Source organism: Perognathus longimembris, unplaced genomic scaffold, assembly GCF_023159225.1.
Source record: "Perognathus longimembris pacificus isolate PPM17 unplaced genomic scaffold, ASM2315922v1 HiC_scaffold_5069, whole genome shotgun sequence".
NCBI classification, from domain to species: Eukaryota; Metazoa; Chordata; class Mammalia; order Rodentia; family Heteromyidae; genus Perognathus; species Perognathus longimembris.
Window position 1 is genome coordinate 106,211 of NW_025960455.1, and position 27,549 is coordinate 133,759.

Here is a 27,549-nt window from a genome sequence, read left to right on the forward strand (position 1 = left end):
GCTTTGAGCAAAAATCAAAGCCAGCAAAAGTAAACAAACAAAAAAGCAAACAATCTCAGGGATAGTACCCAGACTTAAAGTCCAAGATGTAAAATTGGCAGCAAAAAAAGACATTTTGTGCAAATTATTAAGAAAGCACAATTAGAAAACTAGTAACAGTGAATATATAGCAGTGGAGATGATTGGACACACAGAGAAAATAGAATGAACCAAAAATATATAGAAAAAGTGGAAATACTCTACAATTTCTCTACACTTCAACAAATATTTAAGATTCATCAGAAGACGGATGATTCCTCTTAGTCCGGGTTCTGTCCCAGAAGCTGTGCAGGAAATTTCTGTCTGGCCTTAACAAGATGATGTAGCACTTGGGGGCAAAAATGCAGCCTAAGAGCCCTGCACTCGAAGCCAAGATGGAGAAGACCTCCACAGCCACCATGACCTTCCCCTTGGCACTGTGATAGACAGGCAAGAAGGTGAGCCACACACTGCAGAATACCAGCATGCTGAAGGTCAGGAATTTGGCTTCATTGAAGATGTCAGGCAGGTTCCTGGCCAGGAACGCCACAGTGAAGCTGGCAAGGGCAAGAAATACCAGGTATCCCAAGACACAATAGAAAAAAAAGAGGAAACCCTTGTTACACAGGATGATGATGTGACCATATTCAGAGTGTATATCTGTGTCAATGAAAGGAGGTGAATTCACTAGTCAGAGTACACAGAGAGTCACCTGGATCAGGGTACAGATTGGAATGATGAAGTTAGGAGCCCCTGATACCAGCAGCCACCTCATCCTTCTCCCTGGAGAAGTGACCTTGAAGGCCAAAACCACAGTCACAGTTTTGGCCAAGACAGCAGACACAGCCACAGTGAACACAACTCCAAATGTGGTCTGCTGTAGAATGCAGGTCAGTGTGTTGGGACGGCCCAAAAAGAGCAAGGAACAGAGAAAACAGAAGATGAGGGAGATGAGAAGGATGTAGCTGAGGGCTTGGTTATTAGCCTTGACAATGGGGGTGTTCTTATATTTTACAAAGACCCCAAGAACAACAGCTGTGAGTGTAGATAAACAAATAGCCATACAGGCCAAAGCCATCCCCAAGGGATCTCCATATGCCAGGAAACTTGCAGCTCTTTGGAGGCACTGGTTTCTCTGTGTGTTGGCATACTGATGATCTGGACACTTCACACACTGTTCTATATCTGTTAAGGAAGTCAAGTAACCATTAGTCCCTTCTCACTAATTATAAGGAGATTAGGAAATCCCTACACTGATAATCCTAACATGTCAATACTGTTGAACATAATTGTAAACATAACCAAATATTACCAGACATGTTCAATATTATTTTATGTCTTCATCATATTTCAACAAACATTCCCACTTTCTCTCTTATTTATTTTTTACCATAAGTGACTATCACACTTATTACTCATTGCTATATCTAATATCCAAAAATATGTTTTTTTTATGCCTTTTAGTGTACCATACTTATTTTCAGTTTTGGGAGCACTACTCAACCCCTCATCAAAAAGTGTGCAGAGTAGGGCATGTATTTCCCTACAAGTCTCTGTCCAATATAAATGGGAGCCACTTATCTCTTCCATGCAGTGACTGTATTTGCCATTGCTACTCACCTGTAAAGCAGTGGGAAACCAAAAATCAAATTGCTCTTTGAATTCTAAATTCATGCTGAGCATGACCTTTTGCCTGATTTTTACACAAAACGCAACCCACAGCATTTGCTCTGTTGAACTAGGAAATAAAGCTGTGCAAGATATCTGTTTTCTTTGTATTCTAAAACTCATTTTTAAGAAAATGGAGGCCTTATCTTTAACAAGGCTTCGACTTAATAGGATACATGTTAAACTTACACTTATGTTTACTTGAATAAACATTGGTATAAGAGAGTGGAAAAAAATAATCCTACACATAATTCAGATTCCATCATTTTTTTTTCAAGGAGTGGTGTCTTTTATAGCCAGAATTAAATTACCAAGTAAAGGAAGAAAAACTTTGATGCTACAATTCTAATAAACAACTTTTGCTTTGCATAGATTCAGGGACATTGGGAGAGACAGTGAGAATATATAAAGTTCTCCCTAAGTCCTGAACTTACCTGTCCCATTAGCCATCTCATTCTCTAAGCAACGGGTGCAATCAAAGCAACAGACAGCCTTTCCCTCCTGAGGAGATTTCCTGAAGCCAGTACCACAACTCTCACTGCAGACAGAGTGAGGAGGCTGAGGGAAATCAGATATGTACCCATAAATATTCAGACTTTTAGCTGACATTCCCAAAATTCCATTTTTTTAAAGAACAGGATTATTTAGAATGGTATTGTATGTACATAAATCTGGTCTTCTAATTGAATTCTGTTATAGATCCCATATCATACCACAAAAGGCTTATGCTCTATCTAGACTTTTGACATACTGAGAGTTGCGACTCCTTTAAAAGTTAGAGATTAATGGTGGGAAACTAAGTTCTACTGGCAAGCTCAATGGAGTTTCCTTGATTTCATGACATTATATGTTATTTCCTACTCATTTGTGACTGATGAGGAGTAAGTAAAATATTTTTTTGGCCATTCCTAGTCCTTGAATTCAGGGCCCTGGCACAGGCCCTGGCATTTTTTTAAATGCTAGCACTATAACACATGAGCCACAGTGCCACTTCTGGCCATTTTCTATATGTGGTGCTGAGGAATGAAACACAGGTCTTCATGTATGCCAGTCAAGCACTCTTGGAACTAGGCCATATTCCCAGCCCAGTAAAACAAAATTTCTTTGAATCTTTAATAGACTGCTGTAAGACAATACACAGATCTTACATTTCATGGTTATGTGAACCACAGAACCATCATATCTTTTTAATCCAGTGTCCATGCAGTAAGAATCTTCTTTTAGCTCAGGCTCCTTCACTGATTCCTCTCACTAAAGATGCCTAAGTAACTGACAACCAACCAATAAATAGGACTTACACAATGGAGCAAAATAAAACTTTAAAACATATAAAGTGTATGTTCCAGTAGTTTGCCAGAGCAATGAAAAGTGCAGTTTAGATTTTATGATAGAATTCTCAATAAATATTTAGAAACACACCGTAAATTTTTTTTTCTCAAGCCGATCCTGGGACTTGAACTCAGAGTCTAGTCACTGCCTTGGAGATTTCTATGCTTAAGTCTACCCCTTGAGCAAAGCCTCCAATTGAGCTTTGTGCTAGTTAATAGAAATAAGAGTCTCACAGACTTTTCTTCCCAGATGAGCATTAAATGGACTGTTATCTTAGATCAGAGGTTTTCAACCACCTGAGTAGATAAGATTACATGCAGGTGCCACCAGAACCCAGCCATCTTTATTTATTTTGTTCCTTTCCTGCTCAACAGTCAGTCAATACAATTTCTTAAATAGAAATATTCAAATGTATAAGACTTCAGTTAAGTGATCATACAAGATATACATTTTTGTGTATGTGTCAGAACTACGTCTTGAAATGAGAGTCTATTATGTCTATATGAGCATTGTTCCTTAAGGTTAGCCCTCTAATGCTTGGCCCAGAGGTCCACTTCAAGCTTTGCCAACACTTAATGGGCATAGAGTTTCACAGCCTTTCAACCCGATTTTCAGATCTCAGCCAGGTAACTAGCTAGTATGACAGAAGTAAGATGCTGACATCCAACTAGCTGCAAATGTCAAGGGTGAATTTTTCTTGCTTATATGTCCTTAAACTTATTATGTTTAGATCCAACACACCTCTGTAGTTTCTGTGGCCCACTCTACCATGTCTTCTGATAAAGGTAGTTGATTGCCATGTAAAGTATATGGAGAATAATTTCCTACTTTCACTTCAAGTTGAAGACCTTCTGGAAAATTCCAAATGTTCACAATGTCATACTCTGCATCCAGTTTCCCTTTGTCATGCAGAAGCACTTGACCTCCAGCAGGATTGTAAAAGTAGATGTTCTTCAGAAAAGGATGTAGCTGAAACAGATATGTTGTCTTATGAAGTACATCCCACAGTTCAGATGGAAAACCTGCACTAAGAGAAGCTCTTCATTGCCTTAAATTTCTCATTCAGAATTCAAGAATGGAAGAGACATATAAAGAAATATCCTAGAAGAAAATCTATGGAGGAATAAAAAAATCTTTCTGAATCCTGCTCAATCAGCAAGGAAATAAAAGGTTTCAAGAGAAACCAATTCCATGTAAATAGTTATGAGTGAGGCAATTCTCAGAGACCTAACTACAGTTTTCCACTATTTTTATGAATGTCTATAGTTTGAGACTGATAAATTTTATTTATTCATTTTCTTTCTTTTCTTTTTAGAGCCTCCACCACATCCTATTTGTTATTTAGCTAAGAGTAGATGAACAAGATGGCACAGGCAATGTTATCTTTGGTCACTATACCCTGGGGCCTCTAGAGGGCATTCATAATATCTGTGTATGGTTATGAATGCCCTCTGGATAAGGTTGTCACCAAGGTCCCTTTGGGCAGTCCATGAAACAGCAGGGTACATATGCTAGGTATGTTAGCAGGCAGGGTTTGCTCACAAGGGTCTCACAAGTATGGGACCTATCAGTCTTATTTCCACAGGTAGTTGCTACTCTTAGGGTTTGACAGAAACTGTCATTATTTATATCTACGAGTAAAGTTTGGAAACAAGGTACCTGCTAAAAAGCTATAGTTTAATAATTTTAATTATTAAAATTATTAAGAAATATTAGTTAAATAATGTTCCTTTTGGGGATGAAATGTTCTATCACGATAGAGAATGGATGGATTAATTATCAATTCCCATTGTGGCTTAGCATCTATGCTTGCTCCATATATTTTTCCATTGTATTAGCTAACAGCTTGGATAAGCAGGAAAACACAACTAGGAACATTTTTGTCTTGATGATTATAGTATGATTGTCTTGAAATTAGGGAAGCTTAGAAAAGAGAAAGAATGGGGTATTTTCACAGGCCATTATGGCTGGTTTGCCTAATGGAGTAGCCCCTCAACTAGAGTGTCTGTTAATGGCTAGATTCACTACAGTAATTCTCAGACTGTATGACTTATTACAATGAAAAGGAAATGATACCACCTATGTCCACCAGGGGACATTTCCAAAATCAAATGTATAAAATGATGTTGCAAATTGTGCTCTTTGGGGATGATTCAAAGTTACAAGATTGATATTTAGTTTCAGACAGGGTATGTCCTTGAACATTTGTTAAGAACACTTCTTAATAGAGAAGAAAGAAATGGTGTAAGTTGAGGTGCTGGAAATGTCAGTTTGTCCCCTTTGGTGAGAAAGAATGAGGTTTCATCTGAGTTTATAGGGGATTGTAGAGGGTAGAATAGGAGTTCTTAGAATGTGAGTCTGTCAGGAAGAAATGTTTACCAAGTTCTAAGTCTGGAAACTAGTGTTAGTGAAAAAAATTTGAAAGAAAAAGATGTGTAAGACACAAGTAAGCTTGGCAAAATAGGAGTTAAGTACATGGGATTCTCTCTCAAGGAGACGGATCTCACCCCGGGAGCACCAGAGTTTGTAAGAAGTACCCAGAAGATAGGGAAAAGGGCTAGGTCTGGAGGGGAGGGCAGTGAGTTACCTAGTGCAGACAATGTAGAGGCAGCACTCACTCTCAGGGTCCTGCAGTCAGTGTACAGAATATCAAGATTGGTAAATTTTAATATGTAAAATGGAACAGACCTTCATAAATTATGAGAAATATAAATAATTATTTACAAGATGTCATAATTTGGAATGACAAGAAAGAGGGAAACATGATTTTGTAATTAACATTAATTATTAACATGTTGGGGATATTTGTAGCTAAAAATATTTTTAGATGGCTGAGAATAATGGCCTAGGGGTAGAGTGCTTGCCCTGTACACATGAAACCCTGGGTTCAATTCCTCAGCATCACATACATAAAAGAAGAAAGCCAGAAGTAGTGCTGAGGCTCAACTGGTAGTGTGCTAGCCTTGAGCAAAACGAAGCCTTGGACAGTATGCAGGACCTCAGTTCAAGCCCCAGGACTGGCAAAAATAATGTTTTTATTTTAGAAACATAGAATATATCTTATTCCTGTAACTAGCCTGAATTCCTGTAGGGCACACGAACATATGTGTCGATAATCTCACAAACATTTAAAAAATTATAGTATCTGGAGTTTTGGAAAAACCCAGAACTATTTAATTTCATACAGTAAGAAACAGCTCTACAAAGTGACTTTCTTCTTGGTGTTTGTCTTCTAATCTAAAAGGCTTTACCTGTTCAGGGGAAGGCAGGATCCATTTCCTATTTCCCATTGCTTGTAATTCTGTTTGTTGAAGAAGCTTCTCATGGAGAGCCTGGGCCACAGCATACACAGCGTTGTATATATTGTAACTGTCTCCAGACATCGTCATGCCAAAAATGTGCCCAGGCAACCAATCCAAGGAGGCATCATGTGGACAGGTTTCCCACATTACACAATCAGACTCAGAATCTGAGCAATTGAAAGAGAGAAACCACAGCCTAGCAAGGAAAAAGTCTTCTGGGTATTTGGAAGGTTTAACTGCCTTTATAAAATTTGTGAATCCAGAAACATCTGGGTGATGGTGTGCAAAAATGAGAGGTACATGGAATGAGCCTAGCATGAAATATCTTTTTCCCATGGTTAAATCCCACTCTGAATATGTGATTATAACCTTGCTTTTTATTAAAAATTGCTCAAGAAATGTCATTAAGTATAGTAGGAATTCATTATCAACATATATGATGACAACATTTGCTGAAGATTTATTAATCTGGTTATAATATGCCATGAATTTCAAATCATTTAACATAGACTGGTTTGATAATGCTACCTCAAATGCTACACAAACTCTGTTCTTGGCCATTTCTTCTTTCAAAGCAGGAAGAATCCAAAAACCACTCTCATTTTGTAAGGTTATCAGTCCCACCCAATTCCAGCTGAAGTGAAGCAGTAATAAGACCATGGCACTGGCTAAAGATGTATCCTTTGGGGCCATCTGATAGAGACCAGGAAACTTGTTTTTGTCACTTAGGGCATACTCATATGGCCCAAAGGTTAGCTAAAGGGAACAAAAACAGGATGCTGCATCAATGAGAAGATTTTAATCCATCATAATCCCAGTCATTATGTCTGTTATGTAACCATGTGAATAAGGCAGAAGACATGACTTTTTTTTACTTTTTGAAAATAAATAAATTTTAAAATTATTGCACACTATATGAAAATGTACAATGCTTCTTGATTTTTTTTCACTGTTTCCAACAACTCTTGTCATCTACATCCATCACACATATTCCCTGACTTCAGTATTGCATTTACTCATATATAAATGGAATATCATGTTGTATTTGCCCACCAATTTAGTGCTTCTTCATATGCCTCTTTCCACATCCTCATGATACTTATCAACATCTCAGAGATGATATACATCAGTTTTCTGGTTTTCATGTTTGTACTGTCTGTTTTTCAGAACGGTTGCACCAAGAAATTCTACCCTGAGATGTACCATCATTTAGTAAGAGTGATCATGTATACATACATATTTTAATATATCATGTTCATATTTTGTACTTAATATTACATATGAGAGAACATATTCCTCCTTTCTCTTTCTGAGCCTGACTTCTTTCATTCAATGAATCTTAGATTCGAGCATGTGTCTGTGGAAGGGGGGGTATATGTGACTACAGGGTCAGGGACTCAGGCCCCCATGCACTTCTTGGCATGTTCCTTCAAAGCTAGCATGCTAATACTTGAACCACACATTACAGCCTCTTTCTTCCTGGTTTATTAGAAATATGTTTCCTAAGACACTAAGTCACAAGAGAGAACCTCCATCACACAGCTCAACATATCTTGACACTTTAAGAAATTTTCCATTTCCTGATTTTTCAAAGAAAATTAATGAAAAGACTTAATCCCCCCATGCCAATTTGTCTGATCTAAATTTTCAATCCCCATTTCCAAACCCATGTGACTACAGAAATCCCATTGTCTTGGAATACTTGCTCTTCGATATGACAAGGATTGACAGGTTCATAATACAGTCTCTTTCTATCACTCTTTCCCAACACCCGAAATGGCAGCAAATTCGATATTCTTAATATCACCCACCCCACCCACTCTCACCTGTGGAAACCTGTAGAGGTGCAGCAGTGTACCAATCTCGGAAGATATTTTTCCTGAAGTTCCTGTTAGTAATGCTATGGGATTGTTGTCTCTCATACAGTTGTAGTTTGGAAGCTTGTACTTCCCAAAGAGGAAAATGAAGGGATTTTTAAGTGCTGTATGTCTTCCATATTGAACATCATAGATACTAAATCCCAGAGTCAAGTTATTTAAAAGTTCAAGGTTTTTGTTGATCTCTTCAACAGCAAAAACCAAGGCCAAAACAAACTGGTAGTTCTTGAAGAAAAACCTACATAATAAAGGTAGAAATTTAGGATGATTATTTCAAGCTTATGCCTCTGGTGGATTGAATGCTTTCTTCTCTGCCCAAGAATATGTTAAAGGATTACCCCAAATGGGAAGGAATAAACATGTATTGTCTTGGGGCTGGGGATATAGCCTAGTGGCCAGAGTGCCTGCCTCGGATACACGAGGCCCTAGGTTCGATTCCCCAGCACCACATATACAGAAAACGGCCAGAAGCGGCGCTGTGGCTCAAGTGGCAGAGTGCTAGCCTTGAGCGGGAAGAAGCCAGGGACAGTGCTCAGGCCCTGAGTCCAAGGCCCAGGACTGGCCAAAAAAAAAAAACAAAGTATTGTCTTGTGATTGTATATAGGACTAGGTAAGGATATAAAGTAAATTTGTCATGATTCACATTTAGAAATTTCATTAATTTCAAAGAGAATTTGCTTCATCTCCACTTCTATATGCATGGACCACAGTAAAAATTTTTCACTAAACATGGAGTGGGTTTACATGAGAACACCAAATGTTTAGTTGTCTTCACCTTGAATAACAATCAGCGCCTGTGTGAGAAATCTTGCATTTCAAGTCTCCCAGTTAATTTTATGTGATTATATCTCAGGTCCAGATAACTAACAAATCTTCAATTTAAGAGCATTTTTTTCAGAATCAAAGAATCATTTAATGAAGATTCTATAGCAAACTGTGCTCAAAAACACAATATCAACCAGAACAAGAGCTTAAATATCAGGTGAGTGAACCTTATTCTTACTAAGGTAATGAAACCAAAGGCAGTCATCACATCAGAAGGTACTCATTATGGAGAGAAAAACCTCAAAATTCGGGGACAAAATTGAACTTCCAAGGCCACCATGGGGAATTTAACTAATCACAACAATCTTTCTTGCATTTAGATTGAGATACTGGAAAGAACATAGAGGAGTAAAGAGGATGGAAGTATTTTTCTTTCTCCTTTGTCTTGTCTTGTGCACAGTACCATGTGTATGTGTGTTCACTAAAAAAATTAATATATTAAACATAAATTTTTCAAAGAAGGAAACATCAGAGGCAACATAGAAATACAAATGACTCAAAATCTATGGCAAGAATCCCAAGATATACAGAAAAATGGAAATTAAATGAAGCTTAATTCTAACAGAAAATAACCAGGCTATAGTGTAGACAAGGAAGGCCTGAGAAGATAGTTCTAAAAATGCCTTAAAGACACTGTGATGAATATATTTTTGAAAGGAAAGAAAATATTCAGAAAGCAATTCTTGACCATGATGAAATTAACTAAAGTTATTAGAAAAATTCATGAGAGAAAGCTAAATGAGTATCACGAGATGGAAAGACATCAAATGAAAATATAATTTCTGTGTGCAAGATATTAGGGAAGACACACATTAAACAAAATAGAAGGCCATATAAAACCAAAAAAGAAAATTTTGGTACAATGATACAAGCCATAAAAAATGATCAATTAAAAGGGAAAGAAGTTTTTAAAAATTAGCAAGTGTTGACAGCGCCATACATGACATGGAAGGCAGAATATATGGAGAGGACAGTTTTGTAAAACAAACCCAAGAACCAATAAAGAAGCTTGCAAGAATTTCTAGAATCAATCAAATATCCTAATTTAAGAGTAGGAATTCAGGAAGGAGAAGGGCAAGCAATGAAAGTGAGAGGAAACATAGTTAACAGATTCTAGCAGAGAATGCCTGACCATGGAAAAGGGTAGACACATTCAGGTACAAGGAGCAACAGAAGTCCAAACAGACCAGCTCAGAAAAGAACATGCTACTGCCACATTGTAATGCCCACAAGATTTATAGACACTGATAAAAGTATCCTGGAAATGATCAGGGAAGAAGAATTGAGTATTTATGAAGGAAAAGCTGTCAGTATAACTACAAATTTCTGATCTGAGACAATTATAGCAAGGAGAGCCTAAAATGCTGTATACCACAGTTTACAGTCAAAGAACTACCAATCAAAAACAGTGTACCCAGGAAAGTATTCCTTAATATCTGAGGGAAAAATACAAAACTGTGTAAGAAGAAAATTTCAATTAATTTTCTTGACTGAACCAGCAATAGAAAAGCAAGTGAAATATTTCGTACATATAGAAAACCAACCAGAATTCAATAGTGGCAGGAAGAATACAATGTATTAGAGAGCCAGATCAGAATACTTAGCAAAGATGAGGCACAGCCACCAAGTAAATGGAAATTATGTCGAGTTATTACACACTTTTCAAATCACAATATGAATAGACATAATTCTCCAAATAAATGACCCATAACATATACAAGTCAAAAAAACTAGAGACAGGGGCTGGCGATATGGCCTAGTGGCAAGAGTGCTTGCCTTGTATACATGAGGCCCTGGGTTCGATTTCCCAGCACCACATGTACAGAAAACGGCCAGAAGTGGTGCTGTGGCTCAAGTGGCAGAGTGCTATCCTTGAGCAAAAAGAAGCCAGGGACAGTGCTCAGGCCCTGTGTCCAAGGCCCAGGACTGGCCAAAAAAACCCCAAAAAAACACTAGAGACAAGCATTAGAAATAAAGACAATCAAAATTCAGAACATTAGATAAGAGTAATATGCCAACTTTTATCATAAAAAATTGCAGAATCTGTAGGAAATGGTAAACTTTCCAGACAATATTGTTACGCCTTAACTAATAAAAGAGATTGGGGCCAATGAAATAGACCCATAACAAGAAAAGAAAAATGAAACGGCAATAAGAGGCCTCCTGCCCAAGTAAAGCTCAGGAACTGATGGTTGTAAAATTGAGTTCTATACGGTTTTCAGAGGAACTCACTTAAATATATCTTAAGCTCTTCAATTAAATCAAAAGAAAAAGATGTCTATAAAAGTCACTCTTTGAAGCAAAAAAAAAAAACACTGATCCAAAACCCTGACATGGACTCATCAAAGAAAGATCTATAGACCAATTTCTTAGATGAACATCAATAGACAACTTCACATCAAATTTCCAGCCAAACTTATAAAACAACTATCCAAAAACTCACATCGTAGGATCAAATGGGATTCATTCCAGGGATTCAAATCTAGTTCAATATACACAAATCAGTTGATGTAAATAAACACATCCACAGAAGCAAGACAACAACTACATGATCGTCTAAAATGATGCAGTTCCCGGGATAAACACAAAAGAACACAAGATAAGAAAACCCATTACTGGCAAATCAAATAATGACCTGTGTCTTCTAAAGCAGGATAGTGAATAATTCTTATCCCTGCAATTTGTGCTTCCATTTGTGCCTCAGGCTACCTGTCATACCCACACATGTAATGAAGTACACAGGGTAGAAGCAATGAACATTTTCTCCTGAATTATGTATCAATTCAGCTGGAATAGTTACTTACAGTTCTCTATAAACATTTTTCTTTCACATTTTTCCTTTTTGTATAGCCTTTTATCAGTCTGACCCTCTGCAACAGAGCAAAAGCCAAGGACATGCATGTGCAGGTATCTGAACTGAAGTAACAATGACACATTGCTGATTTTCAAACAGCAACTATGTGTTGACAATAAATGAGCAGAGCAGAGAAAGAGTGAGGGATGGAGACAAGCAGAGAGACAGAGTCCTAGGGCATGGAATTAGAGCCTGGACAATGTCCTTGAGTTTTTTTGCTCAAGCCTGTCACGGTGCTACTTGAGCTGCATCTCCACTTCCAGCTCTGACTGATTAAAATGAGATAAATGTCTCAGGAATTTTCATAAACGTGCTGCCTTCAAACCGTGATCTTTAGATATTAGCCTCCTAAATAGTTAGCATCCTGATGAGGCAGAAGTCTACAATAAGAAGATTTTCATCTTTCTAAAACTATAATTGTTACCAAAGACAATTTCTCAGACCATTGGTGAGTGGAGGAGGAAATGTATCAGTTGGCTTTTAGTGCAGAAGTCGTGACACTGAATCAAGTTGTTTCTAGATACATTATTTCATCCTGGGCAGTGACAGCTGGGGTAGAGAAGATACTGGAGTAAAGGGAAGTGCCCACAGCCTTGGAAAGAGAAGCTAACAAGGAAGGAAACCTGATTCCTTTCTATTAGTAGGTAGAAATTTACTCAACAGTAGATAGAAGATAAAACAATGAAACTGAGCTGTTTGTGGTGCAATAAAGGTGGTTGCTAGGGGAAAGCAGACAGAAAACACTCATCTCTGCACCCAGAGCTCCTTCATTCATTGCCTATCCCGAGAACAGAACAGGAAATGGAAAAAATGGATGAATTACTTACAGCCTATTCTCTTCATTCCCTGAAGTATCCTTGTTAATGCCATCTGTTCCCGAAGTGAAGAGAGGGAAAAACCCAGCAAGCATCGCATCTCCATCCATGTGTGCTCGTTGCTTCATGGTAGACAAGCAGCTAGTGCCTGCCAAGGAACAGACAAAGAGGGGAAACTGAAGAAGAAGGAATGTGAAAGTCAAGAGGCACATCCCCGAAGTATCTGCCAAGCTGAAATCTCGTCTGGAAGTGAGGTCTTCTGGTTGAGGTATATATATTCATGTATCTTCACTTATGTGAATGTGTCCTTTTGTTCACAGAGATGTTTACTGTAGCCACCTTCAAATGGAACCTCTTGTAAGTTTCCAGGAAGAATGTGTAAAACTCTTCCCTGGGGCTCTGCATCTGAGGCCTCATATTCAGGAGGAAAATGCAAGCTCGAAAACATGTTTGCAGTTTTTCCTTTTTAATCCCAGGTGCTATTATTTCCTCCAAGATTAAGGCCCTAGGGATGAAGTTTACTTCGATAGATTTGACCTAACATCCGTGCCCAGAAACTACTTGCATGGAAGCCATTACAGGTGATACAACTGGATTACATCAGAGAATTCCAAGTCAGGTGAATGGTCAAAAGGGTAGAAAAAATATATGCCAGTAGGTGATCAACAAAGTTGTCAAGGCATCACACCCAGTGGGTCAAATTATAAAGTCAATATCCAGAATAGACACAGAACATTGCTGTAGATTCAGGCAGGTTTCCATAAAATATCCATGTGCACAGGCCTTTACAAATGCACCTGCTTAATTTTTCACTGGAAAGTGATATTGCATCTTCTTTAGGTCTATGCATGGAATTTGTGTATTAGTGTTTTTTGACAAATTCTAAAACCAATTCAATTCTAATCTTTCACCTTGTTGTAGGTAAATTTTACTAAACACACTTACATAGTTAAAAATATTATTTTTCATGATGCACTAGTCAGAGAACATGTGGGAGTTGATGAAATTCTTCACTATGTCAATCATTAATATCAAAACCCAACTGGAGGTTTTGTACTAGTCAAAAGATATTAGGCCCAAATTGCATGCAGAGACCACAGTGGTGCTGAAGACCAGAGCTACTTCAGGGCAGTGAACATACTCTGCATAAAGTTGTAGTAGTGGAAGCCCATTTACATGATGGTTTAAACAATGATACATATGTACTTTAAAATAATAGGGGAAAAACACTCTAATGAGGTTTCCATTGGCCTTTTGTACTTCTATTCTCTTAACCATATAGAGGATTTTATTACTTAAGATTTAAATTCTAGGTAGCACTTGTTAGCTCTGGAGAGGGTTAATTTATGCACGTACACGTATGCATGGAATGAACTTGTCTCACAAGGCAGTGGCATTGGTTCACATACTGAATCTATTTATATTTTCTAAAGGAAACTACAAACATTTCTATGGTAGTTTCTTGCAATGATATTGCCAAGAATTGTGTGAAATTATTTAGTTTCCCTTCATTCTTTCCAGCGTTTGTTATTTTTGTTCTTGCTGATAGACACTGTTACAGTAGTGTGATAAGATTCAATATCCTTCGGCCTTGCATTTCATTTATGCAAAGGATGTTGAAAATCTGTGTTTTTTCATTATCCCTTTAATTTTTGTACTTGAGAATTATCTTTATCTTTGGCCTTAACAAGATGATGTTGTACTTGGAGTTTTCTAGGCTTTGCACTAGAAACCAAGATAGAGAAGAACTCCAGAAGCATCCTTGATCTTCCCCCTTGTTGTTGTGGGAGTTAGGCAGAAAGTTGACCCAGACCTTGCTGAACACCAGCATGATGAATATCAGGAACTTAGCTTCATTAAACGTGTCAGGAAGTTTGTGGCCAGAAAAGCCACCAAGACACTGGCTATGTCTGACAGCCATGTTATCCCACGACTCAGTAGATGGCACTGAGCAAACCCTTGTTACACTGGATGATGATATGCATCTGTATTAATGATGGAAGGAGAGTTTCCCAGCCATAGTCTAGAGTTTCCTTCACCTGGAACTGGGTACAGATGGGTGTGATGAATTTGGAGGTCCCTTGATGTCACCAACAGACACCTCATCCTTCTCCCTGAAGAAATGACATCGAGGACCAGAATCAGAGTCAGAGTTTTGGCCCCATGGGGTTTGCTGTAGGATATAAATGACTGTGTTCTGAAAGCCAATAAAGAGCAAGAAGCATTTAAAACAGATAAAATAGGAACAGAAAAACAAATAAACAAATAGACTTGAACAGATTAAATTCAATTAGTCGATCAGAGAAACTGAACAGGGACCTGATGAGCTTCGCTCAGCCCTGGGAGCATACGTAGCTGCCCTAGAAGAGCTAAGAAAATTAATACAATCTGAACCTACTGGGCTAGATAATAAGGAAGACTCAGATGGCTCAGACACTGAGAAAAAAATATACAATGAGCCTATTCAGGATAGATTGACCCATGCTGAGAATATGTTGAAAACGATATATCATATTGTCAGAACTTCATCCAAAACAACAAACTCCTTTAAAGGTAGATACCAGTGAGTCCCTGCCAACAGTTCTGGCAGACTTCTATCCTTTCCTACCAACCCCTGTGCCTGTTATTGCCTTTACACAGCCAATACTATCTTGTCAGCCCATGCCATTAAAGGTGCCTGGCCCTCCTAAAGATGAATTCCCTTTTGGGATGAGTGCTAATCTCACCCCTAAGCATAATGCCCTACTGCTCTCCTAGGCACAGGCTGCTCACAGAGGGCAGGGACCTGAGGCTAGGAAAATGCTAACACCACCAAGATAACTTCTCCTGACCGAGCACTCTACTTCCCTCCACTACAATCTAAAAATTTGCCCTCTCACCCAGGGTAAGTGATCATCCCCTCAGTCCAGCAAATGGGGTGATGAACTCATTGTTGATTATCTCCTACAGTTCAGCTGACCGAAGTAATACCGGGAACGCTTGGTATTTAAATCCTCATCTCCACCAATCACTTACCATAGGAGGGGCACAATATAAAAGCTGCTCAAGTTTGAGCCCAATCTTACAAATTTGGAATATTTTACAGGACTTACATAACTTCTATGAGCGCTTGTTCAGAGGGAGTTCTCTTTTTCTCTCTCTCATTCTGACTCTCTCTAAACTCTGCCTCCCTGCCTGTGATATAAGATGGGCTGGTACTAGCTTCCAAAGGTACCAGTATTCATTTAACATCTGCATTGAAAGACAAACAAAGTTTTTCAGTTCTTGTTATTGATGTTTGTTAAGTTTGGAGACTCGGTTAAAGTCTGCGTGTTGTTGGCTAAATCCTAAGATTTCTCTAACATTGAGCACGTTGTGGACAATAGAATTGGTTGGAGGTAGAAGTCCACCAATCACCCAGGTAATAGGCATGCCAAATTCCTCAAGGCTGGGCAGGGATGTGGAGACTCAAGCTCCCAGTAACCCTCCCCCCACCCTAAACTCTGGAACTGTGGCCTTGCAATTCAATGTACCTTGCAATTCAAAGGTGCCTTATAAGTCAAATGCTGGAAGTGTTATGCCCAAGTCACGAGAAGACCACCAAGAAGACCAATGAGAGCGAGACGTTCTGAAATGCAAAACCAAGGCTTTATTCAGGCGAGCTGCAGGTCAGGCCTCGTCTTACCCACCAACACAGCAGAGGTTAGGAGGAAGGCCCTGAGCTGAGATTTCACAGAGCATATAAAGGCAAAAAAACAAGTTACAGCAATCAGGTGTTCAAGCAAGATTAGCATACAAGTACAAATCTGATTGGCTCAGGGCTTGAGGCATTCTGGGGTGGTTAGAGTTAAGCATTCCCAGGCTGTTAGAGTTAAGTCGGGAGTTTCCTGACCGGCGGGGCCCTAATACGCTTGTCCTGCTAGCCGGGATAATTGGTGGCCTGGGTTATTCAAATTTAAACAGACAACAAAATAGGGGCTGCCTGAAAATGGGTTTTGCTTTAACTCTTCATAAGGTGAAGGTGTCTCATGTGAGCCTGCTAAGGCTCTGACCTGATCCTCCACCGTTGTGCCTTGCCACATGTCTGTGTTCTTTTCATATCCTGTCTCCCATCTCCTGGACCTTCTCTAGTCATAGCATCCCACTTCAGCTCCCCATTGGAGCTAAAATGGTTTCTCAAAATGTGGCTCCTTCATTTCCTCACTGGATAATCTGTGAAAAATTTTGTTTGCTGGAAAAGTTTTCTAACTAATGACGTGGTTCTAAAATATGGGCAAAATAATATCATTTTGCCGCTGGAATTCCAGAAAATTTACATGGCCAATTAAAAAACAATCCTAAGCATGCCCCAAAGCTTGTGCACAACTGTCTGTATATATGTCTCTCTGTCTGTCTGTTGGTAAAACAAAAAAAAACACAAAACTAAACAAAAAGCAAACAGGTTTTAAACCCAAACTGATCATGTTTACGTATAAGCAGATGTGTCTAAGAAAAACTCCAAAAGTGTCTAATATGCAGCACGTGGTATAAGTACAATGATGTAAAACCAGTGTGTTATTCTTTATGTCTATCAATGCTAAAAGTCAAGTGTACATCTGATCCTTACAATTCTTTGGTATAGACTAAGATTTTGCTTCCCCATTTTTCTCTCCTGTGCTCTCATAAACTCTTTAGGATCAAGGGACCAGAGTCGTTTTGGAATGAGTGTGCAAATGTGACTGCTAACCTAGATTTTCCTGACCCAGGATTAATATTTTGCTTTATAGGATTCAGGTCGACATGGGTGCTAGCTGCGTGGACTGTGGTAGTCCGTGGCTACAGGAATCTGCCTCCACATTTTGCTTCCAAACTGCATGGTTTCACTACTCGTGGATTCATTATTCTCTCTCTCTTGCACGGAAAACTGCTTAGGGAATCTAGGGGTCCTGTGAAGATTTTGACAGACCTAAAGTGCTCCTGACCTGGCTGTGCCCCCCCCACCCCAGGATTAAAATTGGGCTTATAGCAGGCCTATCATGACAGAGTTACAACGGAGACTTACTCCAAGGTTAAAAGCATCAGAGTTGTGTTTGGTGGCGACATGGTTGCATTGAGGTAGCTTTGGTGTCTTCCCCCTCTATGTCTCAGAAACTGTAGTGACTGCTACAGAGAGCAGACTTGGTTGGTTTTTGGTCTGTGTGAATTTTGTGACTAGGAAGATGGTTAATGGCCTAAGCCTTCTAAACTCTTTTTAAAGTTGTCACCCTGCTTAAACCAGTAGGTCACCAGTCTACAAAAGCCAGAGTACTCAGAGTAAGCAAACAAGGAATACTGGGAGATTTCAAATGTCTTTAACCAGTCTTTTTAAAAATTTACAGACAACTCAACAGGAGGTGTCACAATCTATCCAGGGGACTCTGAGAGATGCCACTACAGCCTTTCCCAAATCCAACCCACCTCTCCTGCCTGCCTCCATCACACATGACTAATAAGGCCAACTGATTTAAAATAAAAGACAGGGCTACTTCAATCCACTACAAAGCTGAGACGTTTCCATTGTCCTGACCCTTTGCGGTCATGATTGTCATCCATTTGTGTTCTCTTCCACCTGCGTGTAAGGTTAAATGATATAATTTGATTTAATGCACATAAATCTCATTCCATCTACTATTCTCTAAGTGTTACAGCAAAACTCTGGCACGAATTTGTTGGTCAATTCTCAACAAATTACAGGTAAGCTCTACTCCTATTGTTCTCCCTCTTGTTTAAATTAAAAATAAAAAGGGCTTTTATGGCTAAGACTCTAATTTTATTTTGAGTACTCTTAATGCCGGGGAGGCTAGCAAACATTGTATTTCCCATTCCCTATGCTGCTTTGCCACTATAGGAATTCCTAAACATATTAAAACTGATAATGGTCCAGGATATGTCGGATGAGCTTTTCAAACTTTTTGCAAATCTTACCAGGTTGTTCACAGTACAGGAATTCCCTATAATCCTCAAGTTCAAGAAATTGTTGAGCAGGCCAACAGTTTGTTAAAACACCAAATTTCTAAATTCAAAGGGGGGGGGGAGAATAATACCCCTTCTCTCCAGTTAATATTCTTTCTCAAGCTTTATTTGTACTAAATATTTAAATTTGGACTGTAATGGCCTTCCCAAAGTACAGTGGTTCTGGGAAAAGAAAGAGCAAAAAGCTTTTGTCCAAGTTATGTGAAAAGATCCTTTAACAGGTGCTTGTCACGGACCCGATCCAATACTGACATGGGGTTGAGGACATGTCTGTGTTTTTTCACAGGTTGAAAATGATGCCCACTGGTACCTGAGCTTAGATGTTGGGAGCCAAACCAGCAGCTAATCTCATTCTGACCTCTGGCTGTGTTGTCAAGGACGTGCAAGGACATGTCTTAATGGAAAAGCAGAAATGTTTTACTATGTCTGCAAGAGTCCATTCTTATGTTAACCAACCATATCCTGTCTTAGCTACCATCAGATATTGCTCTGGAGACCATTCTTGTGTTAACCAACCTCATCCTTTCTTAGCTAGGTCGGGTATTGCTAACTCCAAGCCTTTTTGTGTTCTTGAATTTTATGCCTATGCTATTCCCTGGTTTTCAAACTGCTATAAGCTGGAAGTTAAGAATAAATATGGCTGCAGTCTTGAGTTACGATCTTGAGCTGCAGACCTCCCGGACCCCATCTTTGTCTCTTGTCTTTTTTCTCTTGTCTTGTATTTTTCCTTTTCTTTAATCCTCGCCAGCCTCATTCAGGATTTCCTTTCATTACTGGCTGTCTCTGGCAGAGTGGTGCCCAAACAGGGACCTGAACACCTGGGACGAAAGCAGAGGACCCAGCTCAGGTAAGGACGTCTGAACACTTGGGAAGGAGAGTGGGAGAGAGAGAGTATTGTCGGGAGTAAGAAATTATGGGACAAGGTAACAGCCACACGCTATACGTACAGGACCTCAAAGGGATGCTTCATGCCTGGGGAGTGAAAGTTGACCAAAATCCGTTAGAACATTTATTTCACTTTATTGAGGAAGCATGCCCCTGGTTCCCAGAGGAAGGAACCATTAACTTAGAAACTTGGCAGAAAATTGGAAAAAGAATTCAGGAACATTATGAAGCAAATGGCCCTGAGAAAAGCCTAGTGGATGCTATTACTCTCCGGAATCTGGTCCAAGATTGTTTTGATCCTAGACATGAATGGATTAGATTCAATCAGTCAATCAGAGAAACTGAACAGGGACCTGATGAGCATTGCCCAGCTCCGGGAGTTTATGCAGCTGCCCGGGAAGAGCTGAGAAAATTAATAAAATCTGAACCCACTGGGATAGATATTAAGGAAGACTCAGGTGGCTCAGACACTGAGGAAAAATTATGCAATGAGCCTACTAAAGATAGATTGACCCATGTTGAGAATATGTTGGAATCAATTATAACCCTATTGTCAGTGCTCTATCCAAAACATCAAACTCCTTTAAAGGCAGAGACTTGTGATCCCCCACCACAATCCAGGCAGACTTTGATCCTTTCCCACTACCCCCTCTGCCTGTTGTTGTCTCACAGCCAGTATCATCTCAGCCTGTGCTGTTAAAGGCGCCTGGCCCCCAGAATGGTGAACTCCTTTTGGGACAAGTTCTAATCTCACCCCTCAGCATAGCACCCTGCAACTCTCCTTGGCACAGGATGCTCAAAGAGGGGAGGACATTTCTGGTATTCATTTATTCCCTGTAAGACAGGATTAAGACAGCGAAAGATTTCATCAGCCTTTGCCATTTAAACAAATAAGAGATCTAAAGAATGCTTGTGCTCAATACTGCCCTACAGCGCCGTTTACTCAAGTCATTCTTGAAATCTTGGCTAATGAAGCTTTATGCCCAAATGATTGGAAAGAGTTGGCTAGGGCTTGTCTTTGTGGAGGAGATTACTTATTGTGGAAATCTGAATTTGTGGAACAGTGTCAGGCCACAGCAGAGGCCAACAAGACAAATAATGTAGCTGCTTCATTTGCAGAGCTCGCTGGGGACCCAGACCCAAATAGATTACACTCCGGACATTTATGGTCAAATCAGTGCTGCTGGTAAACGTGCCTGGAACAGACTCCCTAACTCTAGTAAGACTTAAGACCTTTCCAAAATTAGACAGGGAACAGATGAACCTTATCAAGATTTTGTCTCTCGATTATTAGAAGCAACAGGCTGTCTGATCCAAGATAAAGATGCTGGCAAGGTTCTTGTACAACAATTGGCATATGAAAAAGCTAATGCAGCTTACCAAGTGGCCATCAGGCCTTTTAAGAAAAAGGGAGGAATAACTGACTATATTCAGCTTTGTGCAGACATTGGTCCATCCTATAGGCAGGGCCTCATGCTGGCTGTAGCACTCCAAGGGAAAACTGTAACTGAGTTCTTATGCAACCCTGTACAGGGGTAAAGGGACGGGGACATCTACGTGCTGCTGGTTCTCCCGGCAGATTTTTTTCCTGCAGACAAATGGGCCACTTAATGTCTCACTGCTCTAAACAGAATAGAAGAGCTATGCCTGGAATTTGTCCCCGTTGTAAAAAGGGGAAGCATTGGGCTAAGAATTGCAGATCTACTTTGAATTACTTTGGCCGTCCAATTTCAGGAAACTGGCAGAGGGGCCAGCCCCTGGCCCCACAATAAAATTTTGGGGCTGCTCCTACCTTCCCCCACCTCAAGCCTATCCCCCGACAACCCACACCAACAATCAGTTTTCAGTCTCCTCCGAGCAACACCAGGGAGCGTAGAACTGGACCTCTGTTCTCCACTTGCGCAGTACTGACTCCCGAAATGGGAGTCCAGGCCTTCCCTACAGGAGTCATTGGCCCTCTTCCAAGGGAATCTGTTGGCTTACTGTTAGGCCGCAGCAGTTCTGCGCAGAGGGACCTAAATATTTTTCCAGGAGTGATAGATCAGGACTATACTGGAGAAATAAAAATCATGGCTTCAGTGCCTGATAGTGTTATCTCTATCCCTGCAGGACAAAGAATTGCTCAGCTCACCTTTATTCCTTTCATTTCAGTCAGTGCCTCAGCCACTGCAAACCCTAGGGGAGAAAGGAGTTTTGGGTCTTCAGACATATTTTGAGTTCAAAACATAAAACGGGAACAGCCCGAGCTTACAATTTATATACAAGAAAAGCCCTTCCGAGGCCTATTAGATACAGGATCAGATGTGTCTGTGAAAGCCAAGAGATATTGGCCTTCCCACTGGCCCCTTACTGCATCTCTCACATCCTTATGGGGGATTGGCCATGCCACAGATCCCCAACAAAGCAGTGCCATCCTTAACTGGAGAAATGGTGAGGGCCATTCTGGGACTTTCCAACCTTATGTATTGGATCATTTGCCCATAAATTTGTGGGGGAGGGACATTATGGAAAAGATGGGAGTTTATTTGTTTAGCCCTAGTGACGCAATTACTCGTCAACTCTTAAGTCAAGGGCCACTGCCTTCAGGAGGACTGGGAATTCATCAACAAGGAATTCGAGAACCCATTCAACCCCAGCCCTGACCTCATAGACAAGGGCTAGGATATTTTTAAGGGGGGCTGCTGCTCATCCTGCCCCTCACGCAGTTCCTATCACATGGTTATCAGAGACCCCGGTGTGGGTGGATCAGTGGGCCCTATCAATGGAAAGATTATTGTTGCCCAAGAGCTGGTGCAGGAACAGATGGACTTGGACCACATTGCTCCTTCTACTTCCCCATGGAAGTATTTTTGTTATTAAAAGAAATCTGGTAAATGGAGACTTCTTCAGGATCTCCGACGAGTAAATGCTACAATCGAACTTATGGGGGCATTACAACCAGGTTTGCCTCTCCTATGGTAATTCCTCAAAACACATAAAAATAATAATTGACTTGAAAGATTGTTTTTATACCATACCCCTTGCTCTTCAAGATTGCCAATGCTTTGCATTTAGTGTCCCTTCAACTAATTTTAAAGAACCCATGAAAAGATACCATTGGCTAGTGTTGCCCAAAGGCATGGCAAATAGCCCCACCTTATGCCAAAGCTTTGTAGCGCGGGCTCTCTCTTCTACTCAAAAAATTTTTCCTTCTGTGTATATTATTCATTACATGGATGATATTTTATTAGCTCATCTAAACTCTGCAATAGTACGCCAAGCTTTTGGACAATTAAACCAAGATCTCACCTCTTTTGAGTTAATAATAGCTAATGAATAGGTGCAAGAGCATCCTCCGTATACTTATCTTGGTCATATTTTAGTTCCTTATTATTTTACTAGTCACAAATTACAGATTAAGGCTTCTCATTTGCGTACTTTGCATGATTTTCAAAAATTTCTGGGAGATATTCATTGGCTTCGCCCTTATCTTAAATTATCCACAGCTGAATTAAAACCCTTATTTGATCTATTAAAGCGGGACCCTTACGCTATATCACCCAGACAAATGACAACTGAAGCAGGTAAAGCCTTAAGCATAGTAAATTCAGCCATTTCTTCCCAACATGTAAATTATATTGATTACTTACCCCCTTGGGAAGCATATATTTTAACTACACCTCATTCTTCAACAGCGGTCCTCTCGCAGAAGGGATCCCTTCTATGGTTTTACTTGCCTGCTACTGCCTCAAAAATTTTAACTCCCTATTATGAATTGATGGCCACCTTAGTCCATATGTGCATGTGGAAACTTGGAAGTATCTTGGTTGAGATCCACAAGTTATTTATATCCCATATACTTTCAAAATAGCAAGAATGGCTTTATATTCATTGTGATTCCTGGGCCATTGCTTGGGCCAATTTTATGGGCACAATTTCACATCATTATCCTTCCAACAAATTACTTCACTTTGCCTCTTCTTACACCTTTATATTTCCTCGGATTGTATCTCTATCACCTCTTTCTATGGCTGCCTTGGTGTTTGCAGACGGATCTTCTAACGGAACAGCCGCTCTTACTATTGATGGTGAAACTAAATCTTGGGACACTGGTCTTTCTTCTGCCCAGGAAGTTGAACTTCAACCAGTTTTACAGGCCCTTACACTTTTACCTACTAAAGCTTTTAATGTATATTCGGATAGTCATTATGTTATTCGAGCTCCTCAGGTCATTGAAACTGTCCCTTTTCTTAGAACAGCTAATTCCACTATCCAAGCTCTTTTTTTGCCAGATACAACTTCTTCTTCGCTCTCGCAACTGTCCGTGCTTTTGTGGATGTATATGTGCTCATACTAAGCTTCCTGGACCATTAAGTAATGGCAATGCTATTATGGGTGAGGCTACTCAAATTTTTCTCACTGAGATTGACTTAGCAAAGCAATCACATGCTGCCCACCATCAAAACCGCTGCACCTTACATCAGCATTTTCATATCACACGTGAGGCAGCTCGTCAAATTCTAAAAAGTTGTCGCTACTATACTACCTTCCTACCTGCACCCTCCAATGGCATTAAACCTCGAGGCTTAGTGACCACCAATGTTTGGCAAATGGATGTTACTCACATTCCCTCTTTTGGACGGCTCCATTTTGTCCATGTTAGCATAGACACCTACTCTAATTTTATTATGGCTACTCCTCTTATTGGGGAAGCTAGCAAACATTGTATCTCCCGTGGTTTATACTGCTTTGCTATTATGGGACTACCTAAACATATTAAAACTGATAATGGTCCGGGATATGTCGGACGAGCTTTTCAAACATTTTGCAACTCTTACCAAATTGTTCACTCTACAGGAATTCCCTATAATCCTCAAGATCAAGGAATTGTTGAACGGCCCAACGGTTTGTTAAAACACCAAATTTCTAAATTAAAAGGGGGGGGTAATTATAACCCTCCCCTCCTGTTAATATTCTTTCTCATGCTTTATTCATACTAAATTTTTTAAATTTGGACTTTAATGGCCTTTCCGCAGCACAGCAGTATTGGGAAAAGTGAGAACAAAGAGCTTTCACAAGTAAAGTGGAAAGATCCTTTAACAGGTGCTAGGCACGGGCCCGATACAATATTGACATGGGGTCAAGGACATTTCTGTGTTTTTTCACAGGATGAAAATGATGCCCGCTGGCTGAGTATTGCTTTCGGATTGTGGAGACTCATCAGAATGGTACAAATGATGACCCACTGGGCTTACGTACCAGATACACCAATTGTGCACCCTCTGACTTTTGAAGGAGCTGAGGTGTCCATCCATGTCAACAGATCAGCATACGGTACAGCTCCAGATACTATTGTCCAACACATTAAAATGGGAGATTATGCAGCTTCTGGCATTGGAACCCCTTTATATTTTACAACTGACCCCAAAAGTTATATTCCAGGCTGCACTGTAATGAAATCCATAAATCATAGACTTTGGATTCCTGATTGCAGTCAAGTATATAATATATGAATGACTTCATTACCTACTGGGTTCCCTGTACATGCTAATTCTACATGGTCCTTCATGATACCTCGCTGCATCAATTCTTCTCAAATTGTAGAATCCACGGGAGAACTGCACCCCATAAGTGTAGACATGAACATCGCCACCTGTTATTGCCGACACAAGGCTTTCTTGTTTTCTTGAACTTTAGTAACCCTATGCTATTCGCTGGTTCCTAAAGTGCATATAAGCTGGAAGTTAACAATAAACGGGGCTGCAGTCTTGAGCTTCAGTCTTGAGCTGCAGACTTCCTGAACCCCATATTTTTTCTTTTGTATTTCGTCTTGAGATTTTCTTTTTCTTTTATCCTCACCACCTCAATTAGGATTCCCTTTCGCTAACGGCAGGATAAGGCAGGAAAGTATCATATAGGTCACTATGAAATGTCCAGTTGGAAAAAAAACAAAGACAGAACACAGTTCCTGAGATATACCACGTGACTAACTCTTCTATAAACTTTTGTGAAAATCACCCTAGCACAGCTGGACCCTGGTAGAGAGGATGTCCTTAAGCAAAAAGCCTCAAGTGAACAGAAAGCCATAAATTATTCCCTGGGCTCAGTCAGCCACACCACACCAGTCTATGAGACAGGAAACTCTCAGACACTTTCAATTGTATGAGGATTTTGCAAGAGCATGACCAGCGGACACAAGTAAGCTGTACCCTCTTGGCTCCACTGTTTAACCAGTAATATCTTCTCTAGTTTACCTCTATCCCCAAACATGAGAGTACAGGTAGCAGGAGGAAAAGAAAAGAAGCTAGGTAAAAAGAGGAGATGTTCCTATCTTGCTGGAACTTGAGCATGTTTTGGGTTTCAGATGATGGAAGCAACCACAAGGAAGGTTGGCAGTGGCTTGTGGACCCTAGTGGCGGGGTTAGTCTGCCTATCCTGATCTAGATCCAAGCTCTGCGATCCCTATCAAGTGACCTTTCTATGCTGATATTTGTGTTTATTGAGCCCCTCCCCCAAATATACATAGACCAGTACTGACCAAGACATTTTTGGTCATAGGACTTGTACTCAGGGCCTGTACACTTTCCCTGAGCTCTTTTTGCTCAAAGTTAGTACTCTAACACTTTGAGCTACACCGCCACTTCCAATCATGGCTTCTTTTAGGGGAATTCAAATTCTAAGCTTCAGCAGACCAGGGTACCTCTTCAGTCTCCACTATGCTCTATTATAATAGGGACATTCTCTTTCATGCAAGGGAACATATAATGCAGTACTGGATCTCACTTCCTGGTAGAACGAGACATCTTTTATGCCTGCCTATGACTGCCATCCTGCAAACCCTTAAGACCTGCTGTGTATTACAGATGATATGGCCTCCTCAAATGGCCAACTTCACTGGCCAACATGGGTCCAACATTACAAGATCATTGCTTATTGCAAGTGAATCACCGGAATTCTGGTGACAATGTCCTTTCTATTCTGATAAGGTTCAAGCCATTTTATGTCAAGCTGATGTGAATGGGCCACGTCCAGAAGCTACAATTGACTCCTACCATGTAGTAAATCATACACCTGCTAACAGTAGTGGTCACGTATCAGTGTGGAAGACACTAAAGACTATACCCTCACTAGAAGCTATCTTCAGCAAAAACCTCAAGCCTGACCAAGTCTTCACTTTCCGTGTGGGAGATTGTCAGGTCTCAGAAACACCCAGAACCAAAGTCTCCTCAGTTATTAGCATCAGTTGTCCTCCATCCTTCAGTTGTTTCCATTTTGTTTTTCAAGATCTCCTTCAGTCCCATTAAAATGTCAAGTTCCATGAGCTTCTTTGCCCAGCAGTGGGGAAAGGATGGCCAATAAAGGCATTTTTGGTCCTACATACCCAGGTTTGTATTAAGGATGAGTCATGTTCTCTTTGGGTACATTGGAGCACAAGTAAACAAATATAGCAAGGAATACAACCTGAGTGGTAGGCAAAGCTCTAATCATCTGATAGAAATCTCAAGAGGTACACAGCAGCATTAATATAAAAACATCATATCCACATGCAAAAAGGTTGTCCATCAAAATAGCACAGCAAACATAGGAAGCCCAGCACTCAAAGAAGTTTGGCTCAACAGCAATCACCAAGACGGTAGCAAAAACTGAGCATGGAATCTCAACTTTCTTGAGGGGCTGCTTTCGTTCATGTCACGTTGTAGAAGTTACAAGACATTGTCAATCCTTCCCTAGAAAGATGTGTTTTATCAGTTCAGTCCAGGAGTCTACGACAAATACAGCCAATCTCACATCTACACACAGCCAGTTGGTTACTTATTTCTATTATCACCAGCCATGGCAACCTGTTCTGGTGAGAGATGGGATGGAATTCTTCAGACTAGAATGTTCAGGGAACCCTTAAAGGCATACAACTAGCTAAGAACATGTGCTCCATCCTTCTAACAATGAGGCACAGGTCTGAAGACATCTCTACCCAACGGAGACTCTTAGTAACATTTGAACTTCATGGCTCATTCTCATATCTGACA

The 27,549-nt window shown here is 40.1% G+C and overlaps 1 pseudogene; it reads right to left on the minus strand.

The window, feature by feature from the left end:
- Positions 1-268: 268 nt before the first annotated feature.
- On the minus strand, positions 269-24,180 carry LOC125344983 (annotated as a pseudogene).
- Between the last annotated feature and the right edge of the window lie 3,369 nt (positions 24,181-27,549).